General features: G+C 37.0%; 1 pseudogene across 1 annotated transcript; it reads right to left on the bottom strand.

The window, feature by feature from the left end:
* Nucleotides 1-3,606: 3,606 nt before the first annotated feature.
* On the bottom strand, nt 3,607-4,907 carry LOC101277707 (lupus La protein homolog; annotated as a pseudogene). Its single transcript, XR_183580.3, has one exon. The product of XR_183580.3 is annotated as a lupus La protein homolog (transcript).
* Nucleotides 4,908-7,530: the final 2,623 nt, after the last annotated feature.

Genomic DNA, 7,530 nt, shown 5'->3' with positions numbered 1-7,530 from the left:
GTTATACATATTCTCTTTCAGATTCTTGTCCCATATAGGTTATTACAAAATATTGAGTATAATTCCCTGTGCTATACAGTAGGTCCTTGTTGGTTAACTATTTTATATATAGTAGTGTGTATATGTTAATCCCAACCTAAATACTCTTGTTTTAAAAAATTCAAATATGAAAAAACATACAGTAGCTTCCTAGGAAAACAGCTATTTATACTGCTCTGTGGCCTCTTCCAAGCTTTACATATAACAAACAATGCACACAATGGATAGGATCATATCATCACACTGTGTATTACTTTCCTCACAGTATATTGTTTTTCATGTACCTGGATAGTCTGCACATTCATCATTTTAATGGCTATGTAATATTCCATCAAGCGGATGAAACATAAATCCAATCCACTGTTTTTATAAAACATCTGACTTTATTTACTAAATGCAAACTAAGTTTGTGTGAGCACGTATTAGAAATTGCTAGACACATTTTCAATGAAAAAAACCATTGCAGGAATAGGCAGATTGTTATCTATGTTCCACAAACCAGATTTGAGAGAAATGTTTTAATGAAATGCATAGAGATTTATTTATTCTGATTTGAGATTTTGAGGTATGGAATAGCAATTCTATGTCTGTCATTTGTAATACAGATTATTGTTATTATGATTATATATGAAGCTTTGTGAATGCACCCTGCACTTTATGAATATATCATAGAGATAAAGCAGGACTCTGCCCCCAATGCTTATGAAAAAAGAAAAAAATGGGTAAAGTACAGATAATTGTGAACATTGAACAGAGATGCATATTAGTAGATGAAGACTTCATAGAAAATGTAAGATTTGAGAATGATTTTAAATGGGAAAGGAAAGACCCTAGATAAAAAATAAATTTGTAGTGACGACATCTCTAGGTTTATTTTTAACCACCTGACAGACTTCATTGACTGCTTCCCTCAAGCACATAATTTAACTTCTGTAATTCTTTATTATCTGAGAGGAGCTTATCTACCTTTTGTGGACAGTTTAACTCTCAGAGGACTAGCTTTTCTGTTTATTTATCCCCAATTAGACTTGTTTCTACCTTCCCTGAGATATTAGCACCTGTCATGTTGAAGTCAACTTTTGCTTAAGGTATGCATCCTGTATTAATCCTTTATAGAATACATTTCATTTTATACTTTATTAAATTCAAAAGATCAAGGGAATAAGGAGGAGGTTTGACGGCAGTGTAGCCACTAGGATTGAGTGATAGGGAAGTGTTTCATAAAGAAATTAATTGATCCAAGTACTGAAGGAAAATTAGGATATAGTAAAGCCATCAAGGGGGGATAGTGCATCTCACACAGGGAAGCATGGAACATCACGGGCATTATACCTGGTGTCCATAATGTCTGGAAACATTGACAAATGTACATATAAATGTTTACAAATGAATTACTGATATTACATTAAAATACATGGCATATTCAAAAACATCACATGGTACGTTCTATGTGGCACTCCTTACTAATAGTGCAGTTAAACGGGCTGCACAAAAGTACAATGAATACAGTGCATTAATGAAGTACTTCCATCAATCTTTGCATATGCATCTATGATTCATTGCTTTAGATGAATTACACCTCTGATTTTCACTGAATAAATCTTCACATTTAACGTAGCCCATAAAAAAGTAAGCCTGGGTGTTCAGAAGTAAATAAAAAAAAAAAACTTATCTGTGTTTCTAGATTTTATGGCAATGCTATAGGATCTGCTGGCAGTTCAGTATGGCTCGAGGGTAGGATGGACATTGAGGAGGGAAGGCAGGAAGGAAGAACATGCATTTGGAGAGGGGCCCCAGTCATTCCAGCTATCTCAGCTGTATTAGTTTCCTTTTGCTGCTATAACAAATTTACCACAAATTTAGTGGCTTAAAACAACAAAAAAATATTCTCTTACAATTCTGAAGGTTAGAAGTCCAAAATCAGATTTGCTAAGTTAAAATCAAGGTGTCAGGAGTTCTGGATCCTTCTTGAGGCTCTGAGGAGAGGCTTTTTCAGCTTCTAGTGTCTGACTATATCCCCTGTCTTATGGGCTCTTCCTCCATCTCCAAAGTTCATCATTGCAATCTATGCTTCTGTCATCACATCACCTTCTTCACTTCTGTAGAAGTATCTCCCTCTACCTCCCTCTCATAAGAACACTTGTGATGATATCACTGGACCCACCTGGATAATCCACTATACTCCCCCATCTCTAGATCTTTCACTTAATCACACCTGCAGAATCCCTTTTGCTATATAAAATAATATATTCACAGGTTCCAGGGACCAGGAAGTGAGCATCTTGGTAGTGGGGGGGGCATTATTCAGTCTACCACACCAGCAAAGTCCCTTCTAGACCAATCAGCCCCCCGAAAACTGCCAGATAACTTCAGCCACATGAGTGAAATCAGCTGATCCCAGCAAGATCAGAACTGCCCAGTTTAGCCCAAGCTAAATTACCCACCAGCAGGATACTGAGCTAAAAATATATGATTGTTGTTTTAAGCTACTATGTTTTGAAGAGGTTTGCTATGTTCAACAGGTAAAAAAAAAAAAATCAATCTGCAAAATTTCTGTATGAGGAAACTATGGGTTCATCCAGGTGGCCATATTGGCAAGTAAAATTATGGATTTTGACTTGAGCTAGAAATTCAGGGTCACCTAACTGAATTTTAAACCAACAAGCAAAATGCACAGACTTGATTTCCTATACTATGAGGTCATATTGGTAGCACCATGCTTACCATCCAATGGGGAGAGCATAGGACTTTGAGATTCTCCTATTCATAAACACTTAATTATAATTTCTCTTTTTTGAAAGGGTAAGTCTAATACTTTTAGAAGAATGCATTTCTCAGTAGGGATTCTAGTTTCAGCTTTTGTCTTCCAACTCAGAGCCCTGCCTTGAGAAGTTGTTGTGAGGACACAGTGAGGTAAAGTATACAAAAACCTACAACAGAGCCAGACACTCAGGAAAATGCCCATGGGTGTTATCTATTATTATTACCATCTCTTCACAGGGCCTGCACACAGATAAGGACTCATCATCACCCAAGAAACCATGGGTTACTTCTACTGAGTAAGCCATAGGAGTGCCTTGACTTTCTAAAACCAACAGGCAGTCTTCTTATTTCATCTTTGCTGTGAGACCTTTCTTTGTGAAATGCTAATTCTACAAAGACTAGAATAGGTGAAAAAGAAATGAACTAGGTTTCTAGTCTTAGATCTGCTGCAAACCATGTCATTTTATTTTTTTTAATTAAAAAAAAGGTTTTTTTATATAAACTAATTTTATTTTTATGCAGTATACATTTTATTACTTTGTACTAATACATCCTCATATTACAAAGGCAATTTGGTGGAAGAATGTTTCTTTTGATACTTGAATAATCTGAAAGAACACAAACAGAATTATACATTAAAAAATACTCATTTGGATAACAATAACAACAACAAAAAAAAGACAAGTTAAACGACAAAAAAAATTTTCCTTTCTTACAGGTGGACATTGAAGTGGACCTCATTTGGTTTTCTTTTTAAAAGCCTCCAAAGACAAAAGCAGCTTAAAATATAATTAAAATGAATAAAAAATGTTTACTAAATTATTGGTCTCCAGCACCATTTTCTGTTGTTTTGATGCAGGTTCTTCTTTGTCTGTTTCTTCTCTTATGCTCTTTTTACTGGTCTAGATGCACCATTTTCATCATGTTCATCATCACTATCAAATTTAGTTTTCTTGCCCTGAAACTGTACTTTTCCTTTAGCAGACCCAGTCTGGGCAGCTTTATTTCCCTTTCCTTTTCCTTTAAATCTGCGACCTTTTGACTTCCATTTGTTTAGGGATTCTTGTTGATCTTCTATTATTTTTTTCAATGCTTCTTTTTCCACATCTCCTTCTAGTACTTTCCAGGTGACCTCTTTGTTCCTTAATTGTAGGTTACCATTATTTGCATCTTTTGCTTTATCCAGTGTTTCCTTAGCTTTTTCTTTAAACAGAATTATTCCCTCTTTGGCTCCTCTGACAAAGTCTATCCATTTTATTTCACCATGATTTGAGAAAAGGATATGCAAATCTTCTCTACATGTCTGATCATCTAAGTCCCCCGAGAATTTCAGCAAGCAGCTAATCTTTTCTTCTAGAGATTTCATTTCAGCATTTTCTGCTAACTTTTGTTTTTCTTCTTGCTCTTGTTTAGCTCATAATTTAGCATCTATTTTATTTTGCTTTCTTTCTTCATTTTTTTTTTTGCAAAGTAATCTTCCTTGAAAAGTATTAGCAGGTCTGTGTCTTTGTACTTCTGGCCAGGGGCCTCGACAAACTTAGCAGATTCAATGGTATCAAATACAGCAAATATTGATCCCTTAAATGCTTTGTGCAATGTTCTTTTCATCTGAATATTTAGTACCTGACCTTTATCTTCCAACCATTCTTTTATGTCATCAAGGGTTGCATCAACTGGGAAGCCTTTAATATAAACAGATCTGTTTTTTACATCATTTTTATACTCATCAGTCACTTCAGGGAGGGGTTTGCTTGGAGATCTTCTAATTTTAGTTTTATCTTCACTTATTTCCATGAGTTCCGCCTTTGATTTGCTCAATGCTTCTACTATTACATTAAAGTCTGTTGTCAGTTTAACCTATTAAATTTTATCATTATCTCCAAAGGTACCCAGGCTTCATCCAGTTTGATCTGTTCCTTTAAAAATTTGTCGCGTGGCAAATTGAAGTCACCAAAATAATACTCGATTTGATGACAGATTTTGACCTCCAGAGCAGCCATCTTTTCATTATCACCATTTTCTGCCATTCTGGCTATCTTTAAGTTCCCGGTCCCACAGAGACATGCCACAGGTCACTAACAGCGACAGCAACGTCTCCTCTCCCCAGCGCCTGGCGGCTTGCCCAACGCACCTAAAGAAGATGGGGGTTGTCCCGGCAACCCTTGCAGCCAGGGTGGGTGGGGCTTCGGGCCTTACTGTGTCATTTTAAACAAGTCACTTAACCTCTCTGTGCCTCACTTTCCCTGTGTTCTAATATTTATTTAGTCAGCTTCAGGGAGCAATTGTAAGTATCAGCTGAACCAATTAATCAATCAGATGAACTGAGCACTAATGATGGCCTTGGCAATGTGCTAGCTATCCTGAAAACTTAGAAGTAAGTTATTGCCAGACCCAACTTTATAAGCTGTACCCTTTGTCTTAGTCCACTAGAGCTGCTCTAACAGAATACCATGGACTGGGTGGTTTATAAACAACAAAAATTTATTTCTTACAGTTCTGGAGGCTGTGAAGTCCAAGATCAAGGTGCTGGCAGATCCAGTGTCTGGTGTGGGCTCACTTCCTGGTTTATAGACCCTTATTTTTACTGTGTCCTCACATGGCAGAAGGGGTGAGGGATCTCTCTTATAAAGTTACTAATCCCATTTATGAAAGGCTCAGTCCTCATGACCTAATCACCTCTGAAAGGCACCCCCTCCAAATACCACCACATAGGCGATGTAGGTTTCAACATGTGAGTTTTGGAAAGACATAAGCACCCCTTTTCATGCACATACAAGGGATTCCTGTTCCTGGATTAATGATAATATTCTAGAAAAAATAAAATGTACCTTCCAAGTTCTGTGTACATAACCATAAACACAGATATTATTTTAAGGTTTGCATTTAATATTGAAAAATCATGCAAAAATATGACAGAGGACACATGTATAAATTGTCCTTCTTCAAATTTACAAGAATTAAGAGTAAAGGGGTTAAAAAAATTCCTCTCAACTCTCAAACGCAAAGAGGATGGGAGTGGAAACAACTATAGTTAAGACACATCAAGAAAATGTTTGAAGCTGAAAGCAGATGGACAATTCTTTATGACTTTGCAGATGAAAGAAGAGTAAGAATCTTTATGATGGAAGCCAAGAAACAAGTGGTTTCTTGTCACAGAACCCAGTAAAATTCCTGGAATTATAAGTAGCAGATATCTCAAGATTCAGTGGGGATCAAGATGTAAAGATTGGTTGAATGCTTGCATCTAGTTAGATCCTTAGAGCTGTACAGCATGACAAATAACACTCCCTCCTAGTCTTTCATATGCATACACAGACACATAGCAGAAAAAGACAAGTCACTTATTCTCTGGAGTGTTTGAATAAGAGGGCTTCCCTAAGAACAGTGGTTCTCAACCAGGTTCAGTTTGCCTCCAAGGGAAGATGTTTTTTGTCCCCAGTTGGGGGGGGGGGGTGGTGATGTTATTGGCATCTAGTGGGTAGATGTCAGAGATGCTGCTAACATCCTACAATTACAGGATGGTCCAAACAACAAAGAATTATTCAATCCTAAGCATCAATAATGCAGAGGTTCAGAAATCCTGCTCTAGAATATCAGAAAAAGTTGAGGGTGGGATGAAATATTAAAACCAGAAGAATTAAATGTGTATCTACACACTAAATGGTGAGAGCTATGTCTTGAATTATGAGTCTCCTTTATCCTCTTTACTCACCTAGCTCAGTTCTAAGAAACCTGACAATTTGCTTTATAACCTCCAGGCAGGTGATCAGAGGCTTCCTTTCTTGGGAAAACACTGTCTAGAGGAAAAGACCTGTGGATTCCAATAGCAGGAGCCTCCCTCCAGCTGACCACTCTAAAGTAAAGCCTGCCATCTTCAGAGTTGTGACACACTGTACTTAAATATAAATGGACAGGAAAGGATCAGCAGACATTGAGAAGAGTTATGACCTGAATGATATAGACCAAAACAGAGGAAGGAAGGGAGGGAGGGAGGGAGGGAGGAAGGAAGGAAGGAAGGAAGGAAGGAAGGAGAGGGAGGGAGGGAGGGAAAGAGGAAAGAAAGAAAGGAAGAAAGAAAGGAGGGAGGGAGGGAGGGAGGAAGGAAGGAAGGAAGGAAGGAAGGAAAAAGAAAGAAAGGAAGGAAGGAAGGAAGGAAGGAAGGAAGGAAGGAAGGAAGAAAGGAACCAAAATAAGAAAAAGAAAAGAAAGAAACTTGAAGGAAACAGAGATAAGGCAGGAAGTAAAAGGAAAAACATGCTTAATATCGTCACAGATGTAAGTCAGGCTATGAAATAGGAAAAAGATGCTATAAGAAAAGCATATTAAGAGAACCAAGAAAAGGAACTCTAAACATTCATAGATAATATGAAGGAAATTTCCTAGGAAGATTAAAGACAGTGAGGTTTGTGATACTACCACAAACATTCACCAGGGCTTGCTCTTGTGAACTGGCAGCTGCTGGTTTTGTCTTATTTTCTCCATAAATATTCCACAAAGTATGTCACACAAATAATTCATACAAATACTCTGTATAAATCATACTAATAAAATGTAGATGGGCAGCAAATAAACGGAAAGAAAATCAGTTCAAAGGAAAATAAAAATACTTTTGACCATAAATCAACAGAGAGGTTATAGTTTGACTTCAAACCTACTTCAGTAAATTTGTTAAAAAATGAATGAAAGGGTAGTGATATAAATCACCCTTGTTTGTGAAAACCCAGTGAC

This window comes from Orcinus orca, chromosome 5 (genome assembly GCF_937001465.1).
Source record: "Orcinus orca chromosome 5, mOrcOrc1.1, whole genome shotgun sequence".
In the NCBI taxonomy this organism is placed as follows: domain Eukaryota; kingdom Metazoa; phylum Chordata; class Mammalia; order Artiodactyla; family Delphinidae; genus Orcinus; species Orcinus orca.
The sequence above is the reverse complement of the archived record's forward strand: the minus strand, read 5'-3'. Positions and strand labels throughout refer to the sequence as shown.